This window comes from Chionomys nivalis, chromosome 7 (assembly GCF_950005125.1).
Source record: "Chionomys nivalis chromosome 7, mChiNiv1.1, whole genome shotgun sequence".
NCBI classification, from domain to species: domain Eukaryota; kingdom Metazoa; phylum Chordata; class Mammalia; order Rodentia; family Cricetidae; genus Chionomys; species Chionomys nivalis.
The window spans coordinates 44,700,448-44,727,251 of record NC_080092.1 but is presented as its reverse complement, the minus strand read 5'-3'; positions in this window follow the sequence as shown (position 1 = coordinate 44,727,251).

The window sequence follows — 26,804 nt, the reverse complement described above, 5'->3', positions numbered from 1 at the left end:
GCTCAAAAATTGCTGTAATGGTTTTATTCTCATCCAGTGTGATTAACAGTAACTGTTCACCCACTGTACCTGGACCATCAGTCAGAGAAGACAAGCAAGGACATGAGCTTCCCTGCAAAGGCAGCTGGAGTTGTATGTACCTGGAGACAGACACCATGCTGCCCTTACCCCTACCCCGACATCCAGTTTCTTCTGTTCCTGGTCTCCTGCTTCCCATCATATGGAAAGATCATATAGAAAGTAGTGGAATTTTCCCCACCCTTTCTTTGAATAGCTTTCTTCAAAATATAGGATTTGCTTTAGATAACTTAATCCCTAAGCAGAGAAGGCTCTCAGCCACAAGAGAATGTCACAGAGTAAAGTATCTGTGTGGGTGGCGTTATTTGCAAATTGTGAGGTCCTTAGGACAGTCCTAATCAGAGTGACTAGGGCAGGGGGAACTCAGACGGAGTAATACATCTGTAGGAAGCTGGAAACAAGAGGAGGGGGAAGGAGACAGGACCCCCTCGGAGCCCTCAGAAGCCACTAAGCCTGTAGATACTGACATTGCACTGGAAGCAAGGTGTTCTCACTGTTTAAGACGTCATGTTTAACTGGGTGTGGTATTGCATGCCTTTAGTCTCAGAACCCAGAGGCAGAGGCAAGAGGATCTCTATCCCATCAACCTGGTCTACTTAGCAATTACCAGGATAGCCAGAGCTACACAGTGAGGCCCTGTCTTTAAAAAAAAATTGTGTTCAGTCTGTAGCACATGGTATAGCAGCCCCAGGAATCTGAGATCTTAACCCGGGAAAAAAAGCAAAGTCATCAGAACCCAGCCCATCTGGATTGTTCAAACTTCTGCCTTCCTAATTCTGGGCTCCACCAACAGGCAAGCAGCCATGACGTGGTGATCCACAACAGTGCCAGCCTGTTTCAAGTCCTCTCAGAGAAGAGATGGCGGTTTCTGAAGGCTGTGAGGGAGGCACGCTCCCTGCCCCTCACCTTGTGTCTGGTGGTTTTCTGGGGAACCGCTTCTGTATATCGATTTGTGGATGGGTCACCCTGTCTTCTGCCTTTGTCCTCACTGCATCTCTTTTGTCCACGTTTTTACTGCCCTGGACTGGGGATCAAGTCAACTGATTTGAACTCGAAGTGGAGTTAGCTCCATCACGCACAGGCTCTAAACTCAATCGAAAGATTTTCTTATATGGTTAGAGCATTTACACATGCAACTGAGGTCCTGGGTTACATGTTCAACGCATCTTTCTCACACACACACAGAGAGAGAAAGAAAGAGAGAGAGAGAGAGAGAGAGAGAGAGAGAGAGAGAGAGAGAGAGAGAGAGAATATCAAGCTTCCAGTACCAAGCAGAGAGAAGAGGATGCCGAGTGTTAGACAGTCAATCAGGAAGGTACCCGAACACAGTCACCTATGGCGTCCATATGGTCACTAAGTCGTTAAGTGTAAGTCATTGTTCTAGTGAGGAAAATACACAGATCACTGCACCTCTGGAACTTTTCACTCTAATGGAAGGAAAGTAAGTCACAGAAGGCCAGGAAGCCACAATGGCCAGTTTAGGGCCTGCCCTCTCATGTGTTCTAAAGGTTTATTGAACGAATAAATACACAGAAATGAGAAAAATAAAGACATGGTGGATTATAAATTCCCAATACTCCATAGATTGGGACATCAGTGAAGGAAGAGGAAGTTGGGTTCTGTGTCTCCAGAAGGTGATAGTAACTTCACTCTCAGCAAAGAGCCTGCTACCCACAAATGTGTCATTCCTTAACAAACACACGAGAAGAGGGTATGTAAGAACCTTATGACAAAATCAGTCATGAGCTGCTCAGCACTCCCAGGCCTGAGTGGGCACAGCAAGGACAGAGACAGCTTCCCCACAGGTGAAAATCAACCACGAGCCCACCTGCTTTGGTGCCTGCCAGTTGGGCACCATTTTGGTGAGGAAATGGGAGAGAAAGAGGGGCAGAAAGATTCATGTACTGGAGAGGTGGATCTGCAGAGATGAGGACAACGAGGAACAGGCTGACACAGATGGCCTGCTTGCCATCCAGGGGCATGCCGATCCGGGCAAATCTATAATACTACCTAGGGCCACGATGACATCTGAGCCTAGGCTGCTACCAAGACCATGTCTAAGTTCGTGGTCTTACATGTTATAGACCATGTCTAGATTCGTGTTCTTAGATGATACAATTGATGTCTGTGGCCTATGTTGCCACTAAAGGCCACACAGATGCCTGGGATCTGGGCCACCACCTAGCCATGTTGGTATCAGAAGGCTGCACTGCTCCTGGGCCCATACAGACCTGAATGACATCTGCTGCCACCTGGGGCCATACCAAGGGCCATGTCTGGGTCTGGGGCCCTGCCACAGCCAGGGTCTGTGTTGATGAATAGGTTCCTGTCACCACTGAAGGTCATGTGATAACCCAGAGTCTGAGCCACCACCTTAGGCTAGGTAAGTGTTCAAGGAACACTCTATGACTTGGCCTGCAGGCAGAGTTTCTCTGTATCTCAGCAGTCACTCCCAAATAACCATTCAGAGATTTATTATTAGTTATAAATGCTCAGCTAATAGCTCAGGCTTGTTACTAGCTAACTCTTACATTTTAAATTAACCCACATTTCTTCTCTACCCCCTGCCATGTAGCAGTACCTTCTTTCAGCAGGGCACATTCATCTTGCTTCCTCTGCGTCTGCTCATAACTTCCAAGATTCCGCCCTTCTCCTTCCCGGTGTCTTCTGTTTCCTGATGTCCTGCCTACATCTTCTATATAGCTACCAGTCAATCAGACCTTTTATTAAACCAATCAGGGTCAATGCCAGTGGCCTGTGCTACCAACTGGGGCTATGGTGGATTCGGACCTGGGCTGCCGCCAAGGACCATGTCTGGGTCCATGGTGCATCTGCAGCTGGGTCTATGTGGATATTCATAGCCTGTATTGCCACCAAGGGCCATGTGAATGACAAGGGTTTGGGCCAAGAGTTGAGACTCTGTTGTGTCATGCAGATCTGAGTGGCCTATGCTACTACCCAGAGCCACGGTATCATGCAGGCCCAGGCTACTGCCACGAGCCATGTCTAGGTACATGGCCCTGCTGCAACCACTGTCTGTGGTGAGGTCTCTGTGGCTCCTGTTGCCACCGAAAGCAGTGAGGCTAGGGCTGCACAGAGTTGGTCCCACCCCTCACTAGTTGCAGCACCAGGGAGAGCAGGTCCTGCCCCTCACTGGCTACAGCACTCAGAAGAGCAGGCCCTGCACCTCACCTGGGAAGCACAGTAGAAGTGACCCTGTTGATGGGGGCACAGGTGATCCACCCACGCGAAAGTGTCTAGGAGATCTGGCCCCATCCTCATCTGTCATATGACAGAGTAGGCAAAGAAGAGAAGACCCACCTCCCCTGGCCCTCACCACCTGTGAAGGGCGGGAGAGCTAGCCTGGAGTCATGTGAGTACAGGAACTGGCATTGCAGCTCACCCACGCAGTACAGTATTACTGACCCTCTTGCCTTGGTGAGGGTGCAGGAGAGACAGCCTGAAGGGTATGAAAGCACGCCGGCTGCCCCCACCTCCCTCATCAGCTATGTGCTGGCATGGGGGAGGGAGAGATGCCCTTCCCGCCTCACCCCTGCCACCTGCAGTAGACAGGAGAACTGGCCCCTGGGTCACAAGAGCAGGAGAGCTGGTCCTGCCGCTCACCAGCTGTGGTACAAGGGAGAGCAGGCTCTACACCTCATCTGGGGTGCACATCAGAGCTGATGCAATTGGCGGAGGGAGGAGAGGCACAGGCGAACTCGGTCTGTGGACATGAGAGCAGGAGAGCAGCACCTCCCCCCTCTTGTATGCCACGTAGTGGCATGTGTCGGGGGGGGGGGGGAATATGTCCCCCATTGCCAAATGTGGCAGACAGGAGAACAAGCCTGGGCGGGGGGAGCATGAGAATGGAAGAGATGGCCCTCTCCTTCGCCAGCTGCAGCAATCAGGAGATCATACCGCACACCTTGCCTGGGCAAAACAGTAGAACTGGCCCAGGCGACAGGCGACAGGAGTGTGGGAGAGCCGGACCTGAGGACCTGAGAACAGAACTGGCCTGGCTCCTTGCTGCCTACTGCATTGGGTGAACTAGCTGGGGCCGTGCTGGAGAACTCTCTCACCCTGGTGGTGTCAATGAAAGCTGGCGGGCTGACCAACCCAGCTCCAACCCCGGCCCAGAACCAGGGCTGTGAGTTAACCCACCCCGACCTGCTGGAGCACGTGATGGGGCTGGATCTGCAGATGTAAAGCTACGAGATCTCCCTGACACAGGGCAGCCACAGGACATCCGGGAGGAGCCCCAGTGAGGGCCCAGTATCAACAGCATAGCCGAAGCCAGAGGCCTCGAGCCAGAGCGATGGTCCACTGCAATGAACACGTTGCAAAGATGTGTGGACTAAGATGGATGTGTGACTCCCTGGGCCTACTACAGCTTCCACACTGAGATTTTTATTTTGTTTCATTTGGGGGAAGGCATCCACAAAGGGAGGGGGTGCAGGCAAGGGGAGAGGAGGTGAGTGGGATCAGGATTCGTGATGTGAAATCCACAAAGAATTAATAATTTAAAAAAAAAAGAACCTATGACACTAATCCTTTTATGGAGTGAAAACTGGATGTCTCCTCGATGCTGTTTTTCTGTTCCCCTAACGAGCTCTTGCCAAGCTGCCCAGCGCCATGAGAACTGTGTCCACTCTAAGGAAGAAAGAAAGGAGCATGAAGTCACCAGATTTTGCAATCTGGATCGTGCAACAGCCAAATGTGTTGGGCTCCAAATGTTCCCTCCCTGGATGAGATCACAGACGAAGTGAGTGCTTACAGCTGAGCTGATGTGCTTCAGGGGAGAACTCAGGAACAAGAGTTCCCCATGAGGGAGGTTCTGAGCCACTGAGAAAGATTCCAGTGCCAAGGCAAAGCGAGTGACGCCAGCTTTAAGGCACATTCGCCACCTTCAGAGCCCTCAGTGTTCGTGGCTGCCTCTGCTCATCAGAAGATCCTTTTCTGAGCTGTAATGTCTGCCCAAGACCACGAGGCCGAGAGACTGTGGCCTGAGCCCTCAGACACCATGAGCCAAAATAAATATTTCCCCAAGTTGTTTCTGTCAGTATTTGGTCACCACTATGCAAAAGTAACTAAAACACCTAGTTACTGTTTGGACAACCTGGAGACTGGCCTCAGTCCATCTCACACAATCACAGATTGTTTAAAGCCCAGATGTGGAGACTTGACCCCATCGGGAAAGTCAAAGCAGACGGCTCTGAGGGAGGGCCTACTATGTTAAGATTTTGAGGGTTGAGTAGAAGATAAGTTGAAAAGAAAGGGGAACCTTTCCAGAAGGAATAGAGTACACAGTAGTCTGTGGTAAAGACAGCAAGACCTCTAATGGCATGAGACACACAGGGGCAGTATGTAGACAGAAGTTTCTGTCCCCCAGCCTCTCCCAAGCAACCACTCAGAAGCTTAAGAGTTATGACTTCCTGTCAATAAATGCTTGGTTCTATATAACTATACATCCTAATACACACCAGTTTCTCGGGCTGAAAGGGGCCATGAGTGGGAACAGTTTCAGTACCCTGCTCCATAGTAATCTTAGTCTGCGATAAATGAAAAGCTATGAACTGGGTGATTTCTAAGTTCCGGAAATGAGCTTCTCAAAGTTAGAGAGTTTGGAGATGTGGCATCAGGGTGACAGCATGATTCTCATGGAAGACCTTTCCTGGGTGGCAGACCGCTGGCTTCTTATTGTACCTTCACAAGGCAAACACACTGGGCTCCCTCTCTTAACCCTGCTAACTCCGTTCTTGAGGGCTCTACTCTGGTGACCTAATTGTTCCTTGGAGGTCTCGTTCTAACCCTACTGGGTATGAGGATTTCAATGCCTGAGTTTAGAGGAGGGAAAGGTTCCATTAGCATTTGTAACAGTTGGAGACTGGGCTGGGGCACAGCTCAGTTGGCAGGGTACTTGCTGTACAAGCATAAGGACCTGAGTTCGGATTCCCAGCAGCCCAGAAAAAAAAAAAAAAAAAGATGAGGCGATACATACCTAGAATCTTAGAACTGGAGAGGCAGAGACAGGGGAATGCCTGGAGCTAGCGGGCCAGCTAATCTTGCCAAGTCAGTGAACTCCAGGTTCAGAGACCCCAGTCTCAAAAGAGTGGGTGATAAAATGATAGAGGGAGCTAGAAAGGGGGCTCAGGAGTTATGAACACTGTCTGCTCTTGCAAAGGTCTTGATTTTGTTTTCCAGCACCTACATGGAGGTTTACAACCTTCTTTAACTCTAGTTGTGGGGGAGGGGGTTGAACACCCTCTTGTGGCTTCCGCAGGTACTGCATGCATGTGGTGCACAGACACACAGACAAAACACTCATACATAAAATAAAACCAAATAACTATTTTTTAGAAACTAAAATGGCAGAAGGCACCCAACATCAACCTCTAGTCTACACACCTGTGCATCTGTGCACATATAAAAACATACACAAACATGCATTTTACATACACACACATACACATGCACACATGCATATACAAAACAAAGTAACCCTAGGGAACTAATACAATCTAAGAAGTCAATATAAGAGAGAAAAAAAAAAAAAAACAGGACCAATCCCTGGAGCATTTGACATTCCTTACCACTTCCGGTGCCATCACCTGGCTCCAAGCTCAACACCCCAATCACATTCCACCTCCTCCCAATCAGCTTCCCTGGTTCCACACTGGCTCACCTCAATCCATTCTCCATGAAGAAGCCACAGTGTCCCCTTCAAAGTCAGGTCCCATTGCTTCTCTCTGCTCAGAAGTCGCCATGGGGGGTGGGGGAGGGAATAAACCTAGATATGGTACATCATGCACTGGAACATTTTTGAGCTCTCAAAATGTAGATAGTTTACAACATGCTTAAAACCTGACCTTCCCAACCTGCCGTAAAAGAAACCAATGACGACAGAACCCGTACCATATTATACAACATTCATGCCATTTATGTGAAGTGGCCAGAATAGGGAAACCGTCAGGATCAGAAGGCAGACTGATGAGGTCAAGGACTGGGGGAGGGATAGAGGGATAGACAATGACTGATGACCGGGGTGAAGTTTCTAGAATTACATTCCAGTTGACGGCACAACTCTATGTATGCCGTACAAAACACTTGGTGGAGTCATTTGCATGAGTTCATTTGGTGGCCACTTAAAAGCATTACCACCACATTCTGTATCATACAAGCAAAGCCCATGCGTGTAAGGCCCCATCCTGCCCACAGTAGTTCTCTGGTATTTCATTTCTCCTCAGCCAATCCTCAGCTATTCCAGCCACCATTGCTCCCCTCACTGGGACTGTTATGGGGACAACTTCCCTCCCCTCTGCTGTGTCTCCAGGGTGCACCGTCCACATCTCTCTCTTGCTCCACACTTGGCCCTCTGCATGTGTTATTTCTTTTTTATGCAGGTTTCACTCTTTTGCCTCCCTCAATTCCTCATCCCAAACCCATCCAGTTGCCTGGTTCAGGCAGCCCTCACCCCCATACCTGCAGTGAGGCGCCTCCCAACCCCCATTGTCTCTCACTGTGCTTGCTTCTGGGCCTTCCCTCACTGCTTACTCTGCTGGAGCCTTATTCGTTTTGTCTATAGTTTGTGTCCACAACCAGATGGTAAGATGAAGGAAAGTGGAATCAGCTGTGTTCAGTGTGCCCAGAGAAGGAGTGGTTCCCAAAACAGACTCTGTACCGACACACATCCGTGGTTGAAGAACACCTCTGTGCCCTGCTCAGTAAGAAAGCACGGGTTTATTTTCTCCTGTTTCTCCTTCCTTCTAATCTTAAAACATTTTACTTAAGCACTAGAAAAAAAACTTTTATGAGGCAGGCAGGGCCCCAACTGTTCACATCACCTCCTGGATGAGATGCTTTTATGTCCGCATCACCTCCTGGATGAGATGCTAGACTCCTGAGCCTTTTGAAAACCGTGTTCTCCCTCCCTACCTAGGCCAAAAGGAATCCAACCAAGCTCAGGTTCCCGGAGTGGGAATATCTTTTCTGACACAAAAAGAGGGAATATCTCCCTTTAAAATGGCCAAAGGTTTTTGTCTTGTTTCCTTTGTCTCAATAATGACCTTCAATAAGCTGCCATGAATCACAGAACTCTAAGAAAGCCACCAAGAAGGCAAACTCCAAACAATTTGACCCACGATCCCCTTGCAATGGCTCATCTCCAGGGCCTGGAGTTCCAAGGAACACATCTTAAGGACACCACCCTCGTCAAACAGGACTCCTGGCAGCTCAGAAGTCTCTGCTTGCTCCCCAGTTCTAGCTCCTAGAGTCCTCTCCCTTTCCTAGCAGCAGAAATCACACTCTTGCTTCAGAACCCAGTTCGACATTGACCTGTCTGGGAAGCCCCTTGAGCTAATGCAAAGTCTCAAGTTTCAACCGAACTTTATTCACACCCATAACATGCCTGCCACAGTCATGATGGCAGTGTTTGTTAGATGCCAGCCTGTAAGCCCCTTCTCTGCGTGGCATTCGACACGGTCACACATTCATTCTGATGACCATATCACGCTGTCTCAGGCAACAAAACTCAACTGTCCCCAGCACCATTGACAAGCAAACCCCAATGGGGTGGTTTATCTTCCAAGCTAGACCCTTCTGGCTTGGTCTCTCAAGGAGACTGTGTGTAATGAGCCTCTGCCTGAGCCAAGGAGAAGAGACTCAGCCCAGGAACAGCGTGTGTGTGATTTGTACCCACCCTACTGTCTCCCTGTGAGCAGTCTATCCAGGGAACCCATCCATAAAGCCAGTCTCAAGTACTCTCAAGCCACCGGATGGCCCTCTAACCAGGAGGGTGCGTCTTTATTAAAGCTCTTATCCCCTTTTAGCCAAATGTGGTCTCTATAGAGATGGCTTCATTCCTCCCGAAGGCAAGAAGTTCATGGGGAGAATTAGTCAATTCCTTCTGCTCTGTCGGCAGCTTCTGAGCAGAGAGGGGATTACAAGAAAGCAAAAGATGCAGAAATTCCAGAGAGACAGTCAGCAAGCTCTCCTTCCTTCTTTGCCACCGGGCTGTTCTTAGGACCCACCCTAAAGGGTAGTAAAAGAGCCGCTGCTCTGCCTGAGAGGGAGTGGTCCAGCATGGGTGATTTCTTGGTCAAGGGAAGGCACAGATGTCTGGCTGGTGGAGATAAGACACTTCTCAGGAAGTGCGAGTCACCTTGGTCCATCTCTCAAAGCACAGAGGCTCACAAGAGCATAGCCAGGCCTTCCTCCTAACCCAAGGAACCTTTGGTGCCCTTTAAACCACGGCAGCCGCCCTCACCCAATCACTTTCTATCTGGCGTTCCTAGCTCTTTGTTTCTTTATTTGTCTTGCTTTTGTTTCCTCTGGAATGTTCCAAGCCCCTTGTATCACTGTGGGCCAAGAATCTGAGCACTCCCAGGGTCAGAGCCAACTTCAAGTTGTTTATCCTTATGTGTGATTTCCGGACAGAAGATCCAAAACCAGAATTCTGCTCCAGATTTCCAAAGAACTGACAGTCACAGTTAGTGAACCTCTCTGTGTGTCTTAGCTACCTCACATGCCTGATTGAGAGTGAAAGAAGGATGGAACATGCTCTTGGGGACAGCACTTGTGACAGCGCTAGCCCCTTCGATGGCCTCCATACGTCACTCGCTACTACCTGCCAGCCAGAGGTGTTCCTTCACCAGATAGGACGTGAATGCCTTACGCTGTTATCACTCATTTACTCCAGGAGAATCAAATGATCTGAGCAGATTGACGTTGAAGGCAGAAATAATGATAAATTGTGCAAAGCCACTGGCCTCCTAGGAGGGCTGGAAGGAACCCTAGAGAAGATGGGGGAGGGAAGAATCACAGATAGAAGGTTCTACTTCACCCATTTTAGGGTGTGACCCACGTATAGGGACTTTCAGAGACTAGAAAGGGGTATTTGTCAGAGCAAAACTAAGGTCAGTAGAGGTCATGACCCTTCACACATTACCACAGTTCTAGGAGCTGAGAGAAGTGGATGATGGCAACTGGACACCATAGCTCACAGCAAGCAAACCTCTCTTGTCTGTCTCCTCAACTCTTAGGTGGGGATGATAACAGGGTTATGAGGAAAAATGAGAGAAACATATCCTGTGCCTTGCCATAGTAGCTGTACAATAAATGTTACCAGAACAATTTTAATGGTGTTATTGCTGCTACCATACTTCTGTCCTGCTCCCTGGGTCTCCCACCCCGGAGCCATACCTCAGTGCCATCCTCCTAACCAATATGCTAGAACCTTTGATGAGATCTTTCAAAAATGGAATTAATATAGGATAATCTTAAGAGAGCCTAGCTTCAATTCTTCATCAGTTTCTCCATCCTGTCTTTGGTAAAGATGAGAAAACATCAGCTCGTTCCTGCATTCGGGAGCCCTAGGGAAGGAGGTCGCTCAAAGAAGCAGCAGTACTTGAAGCCCCCATAAATGGACAGCCAAACTCTAGGAGAAATGGGCGTGGATCTGATTGGAGGAGTAGACTGATCGAACAACAGGACAAGGCTGAGAGAAATGAAGGCTGTCAGTGTTCCTAAAACTTCTCACAGGAAGAATAGACTCAACCTTCACCTCTTCCCACAACTGAGCTAGAAGCCCATCAGTTGTAAGAGAAATGGCTGCCAACTGGGGAAGACAACTGCCCGTCTTCTGGACAGCAACAAGCCAGCTGTGGTGTGCAGAGTCACCCCGGGGTCTGCCGTGATGTGTAGAGCCACCATGGGACCATCCATGGTGTGCAGAGTCACCCTGGAGCCGGCTCTTTATGCTGAGCCAGCCCGGGGGCTGCCGTGATGTGCAGAGCCACGCTGGAGCCAGCTCTCCATGCTGAGCCACCCAGGGACCAGTTCTCACTGCTGAGCTGTGCTATGCCGAGAGAGCACCAGCCTTGTCAAAGGGGTAGATTTGCAGGACTAAAGCCCATAAGGCTCGGCTTTTGTGGACCTGTCTGCCTGTGTTTCAGCTCCAGGCTTCACCCTTTGGTGACAGCGATTCTCCAGTTGTAAGGGCACCAGGGCAGAACCCACAGCACCTTCTATGGAAATGCCTAGTCTGATTTGGGCCAGAGCCACATGCTGGGGACAGTGGGTGGATTCACAGGAACTACAGAAACCTCTTCTTATCCTCAGGGGATTTGTTGTCTAGCCCCAGAAGAAACTATGATGGTACTTCTGGTATGTTCAACGGGGCTTTAGAAATAGGTCATGAGATTGGATCCTTAAGGACAGATGAAGGGACCAGAGCAAGTGTGCACACTCTTCGTTTCTCTCTCTGCCCCAGGAGAAAATGACAACATGCAAAGCCAGGAGAGCCTGGTCACCAGATGCTATGCCTTAGAGTCCTCAGATTCCAGCCTAGAAGAAGCCAGCATCTGCTCTTTAAGCCTCTCAGTTGGTGCATTATGGTAACCCAGCCCAAACTAACGAAGACGCTAGCCTAACAATGTCATAACACTAACTCTTCACGTTTCACATATTTCTTTAAGTCAAAAATGTATTTTATTTGATGTATCTCGGTGTTTCGCCTGTGTGTATGTCTGGGCACCACCCATGCACCTGGAGCAGGAAGGGGCAAGTCGGGGCCCTCAGATCTCCTGGAACTGGAATTGTGAGCCACCACGTGGACGTGGGACACAAACCCAGGTTCTCTGAAAGAGCAGGCGGTGAATCCTGTCAGACACTGGACTCTCGTCAGCCCCTTATTTCACATATTCTAAAGCAAAAGCATGTTTCTGGTAGTTAGTCAAACCCAGATTGTTAAACCTAAGTTCTAGGTCCAAGTTATATAAACCGCAGGGTTGGCATATTTTTGGCGACCTATTGTGGTCTGAATCTGAAATGTCCCCCAAGAAGCCCCTGATTTCAATGCTTGACCTCAGCAGGTGGCTCTATTTTGAACCCTTTGGAAATAAGGCCTGACTAACTGAAGAAGGATAATAGGGTCAACCTTTGATGGTTCTAATCCCGCCTTTGCTTCCAGCGCTCTCTAACTCAAACTGCCGCCATCACAGAAGGAGCCTTTCCGCCATGCCTTCCCATCTAGGGAAGACTAAACTCTCTGAGATCAGCAGCCCAGATGAATTCCTCCCTCTCCCTTAAGCTGATTTTGTTGGGCAGTTTGTCACAGTGATGTAACTACCCCAACCATTCCCGTGTTAGATGATGTGTGTCTGAACTCAGGTATGTTCCCTGCAAGAGAGACACAGCAGATGTTGAAGAAGTCTGGACTTGAGAAACTCAGAAAATGTTTGCAATTAATCAATGGGCTCACTTGGCAAGGGTAATTGTTCTACTAGCGGGAGAACCTGAAGGTGGGGACCAAAGATGTTGCCCATGGTGTGGTGATGGTGGCACAGCTCTCTGTGTGTGAGGCCAAACACAAGTTTGGAAATGAAACTCCCATCATACACACTGGTCAACATAGGACTCCTACGTCTCATGGAAAGATGGGGTTTTTTTGTCTGTGGATTGGTTGAAGATCAGAGGAGCAAATGCTCACGCTGGAGACGCTAATATCATACCATTTAAATCCCAACCCTGAGACCAGAGCGCTTGCTTTGGCTTTGGTCCTAACAAGCATTATGAACACATGGTCCATGGCTGTGTCAGGAGCACGCTGGCCTCAGAGGCATTTGGAGGCCATGGAGAACAAACATCTGTAATTCAGAACATTGTCTTGGAACAGGCAGCTTGGGCGTTGGGGTCTTTAGAAACACAAGAATTTTCTTTACAGGAAGTAGTGTGGGGGCAGGAACTGGAAAGGAGATGGTTACAAGAAGTTAGAGTTCAGAGGACCCATGGATTCCTCTCAACCGAAGAAAACAGGCCGTCTCACACAGGGCCAGTATTAAATTTTCCTTACAGAAGAAAATTCCCAGAAAGCAGCTAAGAGATGCCTCCGTGGGAGCAGCTGCAATCAGAGGCAGGACAGAGCAAGCACTTGACCTTGGTTGCCTTAAAGCCGTTCTTTAAGGCTTAGTCCCACATGAAGCCCACACCCACTGATCCAGCGGACCTCGGATACCATCAAACACAGAACTAAGAAGTGTTTCTAGAATTGTCCAGCCGAACAACTGAATTCTGGAGATAAGAGCTTGGACACCCAGGGGAAACATCTCCTGCCCACAGTTACCTAGTTAGTTAGGACTGGAGCTAAAACTCTAGTGTTCTAAATCCTAGGCAACTCTCCTCCATGGTTAACATTGTCTTGCTACCTTTTGATTGGCACATATTATTAAATTTTAATGGGATCTAGTGTGATATTGTGATGCTGGTATACAATGATTAGATGGGGCAATTGACAAAAGCCCCCACTTTCAAGAGCTAGCATTTCTTTGCATGGGGAACATTCAAAATCCCCTCTGCTAACTACTATTTTGAAATAGCCAGTTAATTGTTGTCAAACATAGTTACCCTAGTATTCTACAGAACATTCTAAGTTACGACTCTTTTCAAAATGTTTTGCTTGCTTGCCTTCTTGTTCATTTTCCCTGTACTTTCTCCAGGAGACAGACAGTAGAGCCCGGATAAAAGTTGAGATAACAGGGTGTTTCTGAAAATGAGGTGGGCCAATCTTGTGGGCACTGACCTGAGTGAGGGTTTAAGTCACTCAAACACAAGGAAGAGAAGATCCCAAATGTTCTATTCATGTGCTATTAAAATGTAGGGCGCAAAATTGTAAGTGTGGGCTGCTGTATCTCTCTCTATTGAAACATGGATAGCATAAGAAGGAAAATTAACAGATAATGTTGCAGAATAAATTTTAACCCAAGTTGAGTTGGTTTAGAATAATCATCAGTTTTATGAGCTTCATTCTTCTGAAGATGGAGTATCCCTCCATCTCAAGTGTTCTATCTCAGGACTCCGGAGTCTTCTCCAATCAACCAATAGATGGTGAAGGAGCCAGCCTTGAGAATTAGCCGATCCATGGGAGCTTAGGAGAAGACCTGGAAAGGACAGCACTCTGGCGGCACAGAGGCCCTGATGACATCAAACAGAACGCTCGCCTACAAGGGAGGCTGGAAAATGGAGTGTCTCTTGTCTCCAAGAGGAAATAGTCACGGACTTTGGTGGATATACAGCAAACTCTGCACAGAAAATCAAGCTCCCTGCTCCCCCATATGTCCTAGAAGAGTGGGGTGTATACCTCCCTATTTGGAAACTATTAGTCCAGAGGGCCAGGCACAGACTAACACAGCCACCCACATTCCCTTTACCATAGAACAGAACTTCCTGAAGACAACCAGATTTGAGAGAAGGGAAGCTATTAGCAACAGCTCCCATTATCAGGTGCTTGCCCCATGTACACAGCCCTCAGACCAATGGCATAGCTGCTAGTATCCCATTTTTCCTATGAAGAAACTAAGGCCATGGTGGCTTCCACCATGGGCTCAAATCACACAGCAGAGGGCAGAACCTGACCTCTTGCACCAGCTCCAGTCTACGGTGACAACCACTACTTTGTGTTGACCCCAGAGGGAACACTGAAGGAAGCTCTGTCAGATAGAGAGCAAGAGGAGAGAGAGGTGGGGCTCAGGAGGACGAGATGACCTGAGGGGGCTGACTGTGGGGATGGAACTGGAAAAGCCAGGAGGGTGGGTGGCAGGATTATAAGGGAAAGAAAGTGGCCCCAGGCTCCAAGGTCAGGCTGGAGCTCAACTGTGACTCTCTGTCACTCAGCAAGCACTGTGTGGAGAACTCTAAGGGTCGGTTGGGAGCTGTTTGTGAAGACACAGTTCATGGTGGCCCCTCTCCCCGACTACGCTCAGCATAGCCATGGAAATGAGACAGGCTGACAGGGTGGGAGTACTAGTTAATTTTGGCTAAAACAAAACACCCATGACCGCACACTTCATTAAGCAAAAAGATTTTAGTTCAAAGTTCCAAAGGTTCAAGGGCAGGGCGCCAGTATCTGGCATAGGCTTCCTGGAGGATGTCTTCATGCTGGTGAACAAGGCACACACTGGTGTCCCTCTCACCAGGCCCCGCGTGAAGTTTCCACATCACTCCCCAGTACTGCATACTGGGGATCAAACTCTCAAAACCTGCACCCGTGAAGGACAAACCACACCCACGGGCAGCTTAGCCTGGCCTGGTGGCTCTGTCCCATAGCTCTGTCCCCTCTCCTTCACACCTTTCCAGTAAGATAGCCTTCGGGAGCAACAGAAAAGTAAACGGCCACCCTCGGTTTGCAGCCAGCGGCAGTAGAATTGAAGCAGAAATGAGTTTGGTGGAGGGGGAACATGGGCTGGACAGAGCTACACAAACCAGCCCAGGTCTCTCCCAGCCTAGCCGAATGGGTGCCCTTTGGTATCAGGAGTAGGAAGAAGAACCAGCCCCCAAACCCGAGACTGATCACCACTGAAGTTCAGCTGCCTCATCCCCCAAATGACTTGCCCCCCCCCCCCCAGGATCTCTGTCCCCACTCGGAGCTGGCCACACTGTCAGTTACTTGCTGGTCAGTACAGCACCTGCCAACGCTAAGTGGTGGAATTGAGCAACCATTAAAATCTCTTTTCGCCAAGGCCCGGAAGAAAATGAAACATGAAACTGAATTGGGAGTTGGAAGAATGAGAGTTTGTGATAGCAAAGGCCTGGCTGTCCCTGGAATTCCACCTGCAAGATCTTACCCATGAGTCACTGCCTCAATAACGATGGGCATGTCATGCTGCAAGCGGATAGGGCTGTGTGCAGAGAAGGTGCCCTACCACCACCACCACAGGAGATACCTCCATGCCAATGAGGAGGAGCTAACTAGCAGGAGACTGCTGGGAATCCCAACCTGCCATCCTGTGTTAGAATCCTCTGCTTGTTGCTTCCTTCTTTCTCCCAAACGCATCGCCCTGTCCACCCAGGGCTAAAATGCTGGAAGCTGGTGTGGCCAAGTGAGAGGAGGCACATGGTTTTCAGTATGACCCATGGGCTTCCCTGCACCCCCTCCCCACACACACACCCCACCCCGTCCTCTGTTTTCCTCTGTCTTCCTCTCTCCCTCTTCTCTCTCCACCCCGCTCTCTTCGAAGGAGAATTATATTCAGCTCTGTGGGTTGTTTTTAATGCATTCCAGATGCCAGAAGAAATCTTGGCCTGGGCTCAGCGTTCTTCTGACTTCGGACCTCTCCCCCACCCTCAACCCCACCTCCTTTCTGGCGCCCAAGGCCACAAGGAAAACAAAAGTGCAGGCTGGCGCCATCTACCGGCAGCTTCCAGAAGCCTAAAGAAGGGGAAGATGAGGTGGGGCAGGACTGATTTCCTGTAATGGGTTCTGTTGGAAAAATTCAGGTTATCTGGGAGAAAAATGGTGTGTAAATCAGAACGCTTTAGTCCTTGACAGGAAGGGACTGAAGACTTGCTGCGTCTGGGAGCCCTCGAGTTCATCCACAGTCTCACTCTTTGGTTGCTTTTCTTTTTCTCCCCACCCCCACGCTCCTTTTTTTTTTTTTTTCTTTTTAATTACAGTCTGGGACCCAGCTGTGTGGTTTTTAACATCACATTCTTTGAAGGGTAGAGATTTTGACATCCCTGCTTGTGTTCGCTAAAGGAAACTCGGGACTCTGCAAATTAACTTTTAAGTGTCCGGCCTGGCGACACCGGATCGGGAGAAGTCAGAACGTGGAAGTTCTATATATATAGAACTATAGCCAGGGCGGTGTTAGTAGAAGGATCTCCAGGGTGGTGTGGAGGCTGAGAAGAGGGTGGGTTATGCCAGGTCATGGAAATGGAGTCAAATCTGTTGGCGGTGGGGAGTGAAGGGTTGGGGAGGTCACGAGGCAGCCAGGAATGAAGTCCCAATGCCCAGGAAGGAGGCCCAAGCTGGGGCCGCACGAGGAGCATGAAAACCAAGTCTGACAGCTCTGTACAGCCCAGCCACAGCCCACGTTCCATCGAGGCTGGACTGGATGGGCATCCAGCATGCTGACTACTGAGCATGCCAGCAGGCCCAGGACCAGGGACTCCTCCAGCCCAGGGCTTCTTATGCAAGCACCCACAAGAAGGAAAAATTTTAGCATGTAAGATTCTGTGCCCTGACACCCTCTCTCTTCTGGCTAAAGAAACCTTCATCTTTGTTGCCTCCCTGAGGGTTGGTGACACAGAAGCAGCAGTCAGGAAAGATTTTTTTAAAAAGGTGGAGTCCTGTGTTGCAGTCCTGGAACTTTGGTTTCTGAGCAGGCTAAGAGTCACTTGAATAAGAAATGAAACTTGAGGAGCTTGTTGCAGGGCACCGCTTTCGAGAGGGGTTCATGCTGAAGAGCAGATTGTGAGGACGTTAGATGGTTTTAGAAAGCAGCACCAGTTGCTAGGGAGCAGGCAATTCATTCTGACAGGACGGATGCTGGAAATGGACCCTAAGCAATACCGAGCAAGACCTCTACCACTGAGCTGGAGACCATCCCAGAAGATGCATTCTTCTGTTTTTCAATGTTTTTTTTATGTGTATGTATGTGCACCTGCTTGTCTGTGTGTGTGCCATGTGCATGCACCACCACAGTGGCAGTAAGAGGGCACCAGATCCCCAGAACTAGCATTATAGACTGTTGTAAGCTGCCACAGCAGGTGCTGGCAGCTGAACCTGGGTCCTCTGCGAGAACAGATGCTCATAACCACTCCCAGAAAAAGTATTGAATGTGCAATAAATCACTTTTAAAATCCCTTTAAAATGAAGGACAGTGGTTCATTTCAATAAGGTACCATGATTTGTTGTGTTTCGTGAAGGGTTTTTCCTCCCATCTCCTTCACTTACAGTGGTCTCTTGAGAGACTAAAATACAGAAATTGTTTCCATTGGTATTTAGAGGGGTGCAAAGGAGAAAACCTGGTACTCCTTTGAATTGGCATCAGGAATGAGTTGGGCCACTGTTGTTACTTTAACAAAATACTTAAAAGAAAAAGGTTGATTTGTCTCACAGTTTTGGAGACTGACAGTCCAAACAGCATAGCCTCTGCTCAGATGAGAATCCCTCTGCTGTGGAGTAACCCTTCAGTGCACTGTGAAAATGTGCTCCTCTCACTGTTCATAAAATGCTTATTGGCCAATAGCTAGGCAGGATTTTTGGAGCAGAGAGAATGCTGGGAAGAAGGACTGAGTCTCTGGAGTCTGGAGTCAGACATGGAAGCAATGTGGGAAGTTCATAGATGAGGGAAATGAGCATCGGGGCAGCACATATTAATAGAAATGAGTTCATTTAAGCTGGAAGAGCTGGCTACTGGTGGGCCTCTGGGTGGGGTGGGACTTGGGCAGGGGGTGACTTGGGGCAGTGTCTTAGTCAGGGTTGCTATTGCTGTAGTGAAACACCATGACCAAAAGCAACTTGGAAGGAACGAGTTTATTTGGCTTATGCTCCCACATCATACTCTTCATCACCAAAGGAAGCCATACAGGAACTCAAATAGGGCAGGAACCTGAAGGCAGGAACTGCTACAGAGAACATAGAGGGGAGCTGCTTACTGGCTTGGTCCTCCAAGCTGCTTAGCCTTCTTTCGAATAAAACCCGGGACCACCAGTCCAGGAATGGGACAACCTACTATGGGCTGGGCCCTCCTCTATCCATCACTAATTAGAAAAAATGCCCTACAGGCTTGCCTTACAGCCCAGTCTTATGGAAGTATTTTCTCAATTTAGGCTCCCTCTTCTCCAGTGAATCTAGCTTATATGAAGTTGACTTAAAACTAGCCAGCACAGGTAGGTCCCAATTCCCTTTCCAGTCTTGAGCAATGACTTCTAGCAGTGAGAAGCATGGTGCCAGATCCAGATTATCTCCACCTGACTCCCAGCACATGCTACCCCAGGTGATTTTATCTGTCCTGAGGACGGACTGCATCTGGAGAAGACCCAAGGCATCTGGGGTAATCTGAATGCAAGGCCCCCTAAATTCATAGTGAGGTACACTATTGAAAGGTATGGCCTTGTCGGAGTAGGTATGCTCTTGTTGGAAGAAGTATGGCATTGTGGAGATGGGCTTTGAGGTCTCACATATGCTCAGGCCACCCCAGTGAGACAGTTCACTTCCTATCGCCTGCAAGGTATAGAACTCTTAACTTCTTCTCCATCACCATGTCTATCAGCACACGGCCATGTCCCACCACGATGATAATGAACTGAACCTCTGAACTGTAAGCCAGCCCCAGTTAAATGTTTTCCTTTATAGGAGTTGCCATGATCATGGTGTCTCTTCACAGCAATAGAAACCCTAAGACAGCATCTCTCTGTGCTGGTGGAGACCAGGCTTAGGTCCTCCAGCTGGTCCTGCTACACTTGGATTCCTTCATCCATGTGCCTGGAACACTATAGAGAGAGGGAATTAAGAACGCCAACAGCCATGAGCTTTGTCCCATCCCCACAGCCATCATCCCAGGCTTGTTACTGTCCCAGCTGCCCCAGGCCAAGACTGGAAGCATCCTCCTCCAGTCCTGAGGTACTTGTGTGCCTCGCTCCTAACTAGTCAGAAGTTGTACTCCTGCTCTTTGGGAACTAGGAGTCCCATCCTGGCTGTCCCATTCCTGAGCCCTTAACTGCCTCCCCGCACTTCCCATAATACAATGTTATTAAGCCTCTCTTACATTAAGGAACTGTGCTTTGAGACCAGGAAATTAACCTCAAAGCAGCCTACAAATGTGGACAGGAAAAGCAGTGGTTGTAGCACTTGAAAATATTTCTAGATCTCCTTCTTGGTCAGGTCTTCTATGGTCATTCTCTCTCCTGTGTTCCTCCAGCCCGTTTCTAAGTGCAAAGCACAATTCACTATGTACCTCCATCAGGCGACGCATACACCCAACTCTGAACAGTAGAATGAGTTACTCCTCCCCTAACAACTATCAAACCAGACAGCTTCTACTCAAATATTTCTCAAGACACCCAGGTCTGAAGGTTGAAGGGCTACACCAGCCTGAACTGATTTGGGGTGCATGCACAGTAAGGTGTCCTCAAGTAACCTTTAGTAGGAAACCCCTCTTTACTATCTTACATATATGCATAATTGGGCCTACATATGATCAAAATCAGATGCATATGTAAGGGGCCATGCTCAGTGGACAAGGGTTTATGTACCCCAAGCCTCAGCCAAAACAGAGAACTATGCTCCTTAGTTACTAAATTCTTCCTCTTGAACCCCATAAAAGAAAAATCCAGACATTACTGAGGGCCCTTGGGTACCTTTACCCACTGGCACAATCTTGACAGGTACCCCCTTCTGATCTGCACTATTAATTCATTTTTGAAGTTGTCTTGCTACTCCTGCAAATCCATCCGGGATCCTATTTCAGTTTTCAATAAGAAGAAGCCAACCTGTTCACCAGTGTTAGCCCTGGGGTCTGTACTGCCCCAGCAGTGTGCTAGCAGCTGACGGACACTTGCTGTCTTGCCCCCAGTTTACTGCGCTGTGGACAAAAGCTGCTCTGCCTTAGGTTTCTGCTTGCTTTGTTTATTTCAGAAACATCTGGTTTTGGCACAGCACGGTGGTGGCTGTTGACCTCTATAAATAAACATATGGCTCCTGAGGACATGTGAACAAACATGGAAAGGCACAATATAAAAAGCTGATTCCAGGATTCTGGCTCACACTGCATGTCTGTCATTCTCTAGATCTGGCTGCAGGGTGGTCGTTACCAATGGTTCTCCTCCCACCCAGTGTGAAAAAACCACTCCCTGGAAAGAGAGGGGAGTCTGGCACTAGCCAGTTAGGGGGACCTGGGAGCTCAGGGATGAGGTAGCAGCAAGATTTTATTGCTTGGTTGTGGATAGGTTTGGGGAGGGGACAGCGGAATCAGCCCAGGTGGTGAAGACACACATGGGACGGTTTGAGACAGTCACTGCCTGCAGCGGCAGGTCCTGATAAACAGCACGAGATGAAAGCATAAAGTCCAAAATGCATCCGATTCACCCAACTTACCCATTACCCTAGCTTAGAGATGGGATGCTTGGGTATCAGTGTTTCCCCTCCTGGTTATTGACTGAGTGCGGGCTGCGCTCATGGCCACAGTCAATCACAAGAGGGGCTCTGAACTGAAAGTATGGTTTGTACTGAATACATGTCATGTTCACACCTCGAATCGGACTACACCCAGAACCATCTGCAGTAGAGAACCTTTTCAGAAAGTTGACAAATTCCAGCTGTGCTAAGCATCGACTCTGACTGTAACCACAGACTTTCAGGGGTAGTTTCTCTTGGTTTCCAGAGGATGTTCTGCCCCCACCCCAACTCCAGTGGTTAGCATCCTATTCATCTTTCCAAATCTATTCAGATTATTCAGCCCTCATAGAGAACCCTCTGGTGCTCCGGGACAAGAGGAAGTGTTCCTTCCCTCAGCCCTCTGCATTCTCCTGGGTCAGGCCATCTTACATAACGAGGTCGAAGCACCTGAAAGAACAACCCAAGGGAGGAACTGTTGTTTATTTGGGCTCACAGTTTCCAAGGGGAAAGTTATAGCCCTCAGGCCCACTGATTCTGGTCTGTCGGGAGGCAGAATATCATCGTGTTGAGAGCATTGGGCTCAGGCTACTTGCAAGATGTCGAACAAGAAGCAACGAGAAACTGATGGAGACTGGGAAAATACATGTAACCTCCTTTCTTCAACTGGACACCCACCTCCCAACATCTTCATCAGTTCCCCTAAACAGCCACTAGCTGGAATCCAGCAACAGGTGAGCCATTTGTTGGACATTTCTCAGCCAAACCGCAACACTCCCTTAGCTATGGCTGCTCTCTGTCGCAGAGTGGCTTGCTTGAAGCCTCTCTCCAGTACTCACCATGGAGATGGAAGCTCTTTGAGAGGAAAGTCGGCCATGTTTCCACAACACTAGCCTAACATGGATGTAGAGTGCACCTCTGCTTCACATGCTTGCGGGAGAGCAAAGAGCTATTTGAACGGTTATGGTCTGAAACGAAAATGCTGTCATCCTCCAGACTCAGGTATTTGAATACTTGGCCCCCAGTTGGCAGTACTGTTGAAGAGGCCACAGAACCTCATAAGTGCAGCTTTCCTGAGGGAATAGGTGACTGGAGGCGGGCTTGGAGGGTTTATAGCCTCGCCCCCTTCCAGTTCACTCTCTCTGCTTCCTTTGTGTTGTCCTGAGCTCTTGGCTTCCGGCTTTAGCCACCTGTTGTAGGGAACAGCGGGGCTGCGTCCCGCCACCGGGCTAGCTTTACCCGAAATAATTACACGGAAACTGTATTCTTTTAAACACTGCCTGGCCCATTAGGTATAACCTCTTATTGGCTAGCTCTTACATATCAATTAACCCATTTTTAATAATCTGTGTAGTACCACGAGAGGGTGTCTTACCCAGAAGGATTCTAGCCTACATCCGTCTGGGGTCGGAGAATCATGGCGACTGACTGACTCGGCTTTCTTTCTTCTGGAATTCTGTTCTGTCTACTCCACCCACCTAAGGGCTGGCCTATCAAAAGGGCCAAGGCAGTTTTTTTATTAACCATTAGACATATGACCCTCCTCCATCAGTCACCTACTGCCACCATGCTTTTCTCACCAATATGGACTCTCTCTCTCTCTCTCTCTCTCTCTCTCTCTCTCTCTCACACACACACACACACACACACACACACACACACACGTACGCACGCGCGCCAAAAGCCAAAATCGAAATTAACTCTTCCATCAATCACTTTTGGTCACAGTGTTTTCCCACAGCAATAAAATAACTAGTATCCCTGTCAATATACAAGACACTAAGACTTTCCTCAATTCAGAGGTGTTGAAATTATTATATTGTTTCTTCACATTCTTTATTTCATCTTGAAAAAAGATCTCACTATGTGGCTAGCTTAGTGTCTTAAAACTCACACTCCTACTACCTCAGCTTCCTGAGTGCTGAGATTATAGGCCTGAGCTTCCATAGCCAGCTTAAAAGGCAAAAATGCTCTTTAGAATGAGCGACATGTGGCACTCTCTTGGCCTTTCTATACACCCTGCTTTAGGAAAGATTCTAGCGCAGAGTTCCAGGGAAGGAGGCAGAGAAACAAACGCAGGTCGGATAAGATCAGGGACCAAAGACCAGGGCCGGAGTGTAAGGGGAGTCAGATGTGCTGACCTCTGCTTCCTCCGGATGAAGGAAAGGAATCTGAAGTTAGAAAGGTTCCTTTCCACCTGCAAATGGCCTGTCTGCCACCAAAAGTTGAGTCCCTGTTCTGAGAGTCCCCAAATGAAGTGATAAGATAATGCTCACTCCCGTTCACCAACTTTGACTTTATGTTTTTCACTTTGCTTTGTTTATTACAGATTTGTGTATCTTCCTGAAAAATGAAACTACTGAATCACTGGATGTTTTTATTTTCCAAGGATGAGACGGGCAAAGCCCACAGCTCTTCAGACCTCAACCTGCAGCTTCCTGCATCTCATAACCAAAGAGAATGGGGTCATAGCAACCAAGCTTGGTTCACCTCAAGGACCTTTTTATGATGGGAAAATAGAGGAGCAAATGTCCAGAAGGAGTTTGGAAAACCACTGAGGCAGAGACCTGTGGGCAGCGGCAGCCCAGACTCACCAGGGCTTGTCACCCTGTCTCCCTGTGTGGTCTTGGAAGACGGTGTCATTGATCTGAAGACGTGAACTTTGTCCTGCTGTTCTAGCTTGGGGAATGCTGAGAATTGAACTCATTAGGCTTCTCTGTTTCCAGAAACCCAAACAAACTCATCTGAAGTCCCGGCGCACGTGAGAGGTATACAAAGCAGTCAGATACGTGCCTGTGGTTCTGCCGTGTAAATGTCCACGCAGTAAATAAGCCAGACTGTAGAGGACTTTGAAAAAAATGCTCCCCATCTCTCTGCTATCATCAGAAAACTGCTGCCATTTCTCTCCTTCCGCAAATCAGAATGGCCCTGCTTACATTAATGCACTTGCTCTAACGGCAAAAACACCACTGTTACAGTCTTTATTAACCATTTTAAACAGTGTATTAAAACTCTCTGGGAAAACTGATAGATACTTCCAGTGTGTAGACTGATATTATTAAGCATTGATATTATATTAATGTCTAATTGTAAAAGTTAATATGATATCTTTATCTTGCAATATCAAGCTTAAATTACAGAAGAGCCGAGAAGACTCGTGGCTGTAGATTATGGCTTAATCTGTGCCTACTTAGAACAGTGATTCTCAGAAGTCCTCTTGAATTTCCTGTTCAAACACAGCCCACTGTGCCTCCTCCGCAGAGCTGCTGACCTAGGGAGGTGGGCAGGACAGTGTCATTTGCATCTCTAGGAATGTCCCCAGGTGATGCTGAAACTACTGGTCCAGGAAGCCCACTTGAGAATCACTCATTGAGGCAACTATTGGGAGAGTCAGCAAAGACAAACCTCAGAAGCTGCCTCTCCTTTTTCTCTAGAGACATGCTGAGCGGAGGGTCTAGAAGAGACTGGACTCAGGCAAGGGAGCGTGGAGCAGACTGACCTCAAGCACCTGTAAAACCTTTGTCAGGTACCCTTCCTGCATTAGTTACGCTGTGCTGCTGTGGTTAAAAGACACCATGACAAAAGACTCTTCAGAAAGAGTTTATTCTGGCTTACGGCTCCGGAGGGGCGAAGAAGGCATAGCATCAGGTAGCCAGCGGAGGAAGTTGAGATCACAGCTTCAGCCGCTTCAACCTCAGAAAGCAGGAAGAGTGAATTGGAAGTGGGGTAGGGCTGTAAACCTTCACAGCCCACCCTCAGTGACAGAGACACATTTCCTCCAGCAAGGCTCCACCTTCTAAAAGTCCAAATAGCACCACTCACAGTGAACCAAGGGCTCAAACACCTGAGCCTATATGCGGGACATTTCTCATTCAAACCACAACATGTCCTTAAACAGACTCCAGTCGCACCCTGGCAGGCTTCTGCTGCTGATCTAGGAATCCTGAGACCTGGGTCCTTTGCTCTGTCTCCGTATGACCCTGGGATTGTATGGGGCTTCCCCTGAGAGAATTCTATGGGACCAAGGCTACCGGGAGAATACAATAACACCAGCTCCCCCACCCCAAACCACACAATGTTTAGGGGATCACAGGAAGTGTTTTGTTGATTGCAAGATGGTGGAAAATAATCCGTTTCTTGGTCCCCAAAATACTGGGGTCATTGTCTCTGATGTGCCTGCTGATGCTGGGAGAAACTAGGTAGAAAGATAGGTGGTCCTCAGTTTGTATCCTGATAGATCCATAGTATATTTAAAATATCCTAAATTAAAGCTGCATTTAATATGCCTAACCTCCTAAACATCATAGCTGAGCCTTGCCTACCTTCTGTGTGCCAGGGCACTGCAGGGGCCTAGAGCCGGAAAACCGTTCTTGTTGAACATGTTAGTGAGGGTTTCTATTGCTTCAATGAAACACCATGACCAAAAAGCAAGTTGGGGAGGAAAGGGTTCATTCAGCTTACACTTCCATATCTCTTTTTACCACTGAAGGAAGTAGGGACAAGAACTCAGACAGGACAGGAACCTGGAGGCAGGAGCTGATGCAGAGGCCATGGCGGGGAGCTGCTTACTGGCTTTCTCCCCGTGGATTGCTCAGTCTGCTTTCTTACAGGACCCAGGACCACCTGCCCAGAGATGGAACCACCACAATAGGCTGGGCCCTCCCGCATCAATCACTAATCAAGAAAATGCATCCTTAACCCAGACCTCAACTGAGGTTCCCTCCTTCAGATAGTTTGTATGTTGAGTTGACGTAAGACTAGCCAGCACAGACACTACGCTGGGCATGAATAGTATAATAGTTTTGTGGGTTAGCTTCTGTATCATCACGTATCAAATCATTTGTTTTTCCATGTCTATGGAGTCATGCAAATTTTAAACAGTCCAGAGAAAGCAAAGAATACATTTTTATTACTGTTATGTAGCTCAGACTAGGGAACATTGAGTTATACTCCTGCTTCCAGCTCTTGAAGCAGCCACTGTGTTTTGGGCTTACTGGTCATGAACAAACCTAAGTGACCTATAGAAAGATATCCAAGTCGTGACTGCATCAAATCAGAAGGGAAATGGTCCAGGCACTCCACAGCACCCTCCCTGCTGTAAGGCTGAAGGAGAGGGAGCAAATGGGATCAGCAGGACCTCATGGACATGTGCCTCTCCTCCCAGGGCCTTTATCTCTCTACAAAGCTAGGATGCGAAATTTCATTAGATGAGACGCCCTTTCAGGCCTGAGCCAGAAACACAGTAACTTTCTGTTCTTCCGCATGCCGCTCCTGGGTCCCCCTTCTCTGCACTATGCTGGGACGGTGCCCTCTCATCACATTTGGGGAGGAGGGATGTCTGTGGCTGGGAAAGGCTCTGAAGAGTCCCTAGGCAACCAGGCGGACTTCGGAATATACAGTCAGTCTCAGATAGTAAGGAACTTAGACAATGTTGCATTGTGGCACTTAAAAACAGGCATTTTTAAGAGCCTGGGCTTACTGAGTCAGCAATTGGGAACATTCTCAAGAGGCTAAAAATATCCCCAAAAGTGAACTGAATTTTAAAAAATGTTCTTTGTGGAAACAACTGAGTGCTTCTTCCTTGAGAGTTACCCATTTCCTTCCTTTGGGTGGTCACTGGAATCACGCAAGCCTCAGACAGGGTTGGGGTGAACACCATGACCCGAAAGGCTTTTCCTCCTAGATCCCATAACAGGGGACAGAAACGTTAAAGTTTAAATTTCTTAAATGATTTGCATTCTCAAAGCAATGAGGCACAGTGCTGTTCTCGCCCATCTGAAAATCTGAAGGTTCTCTTTCACACTGTCAAACAGCAGGACAAAGGGCATAGACATTTTCA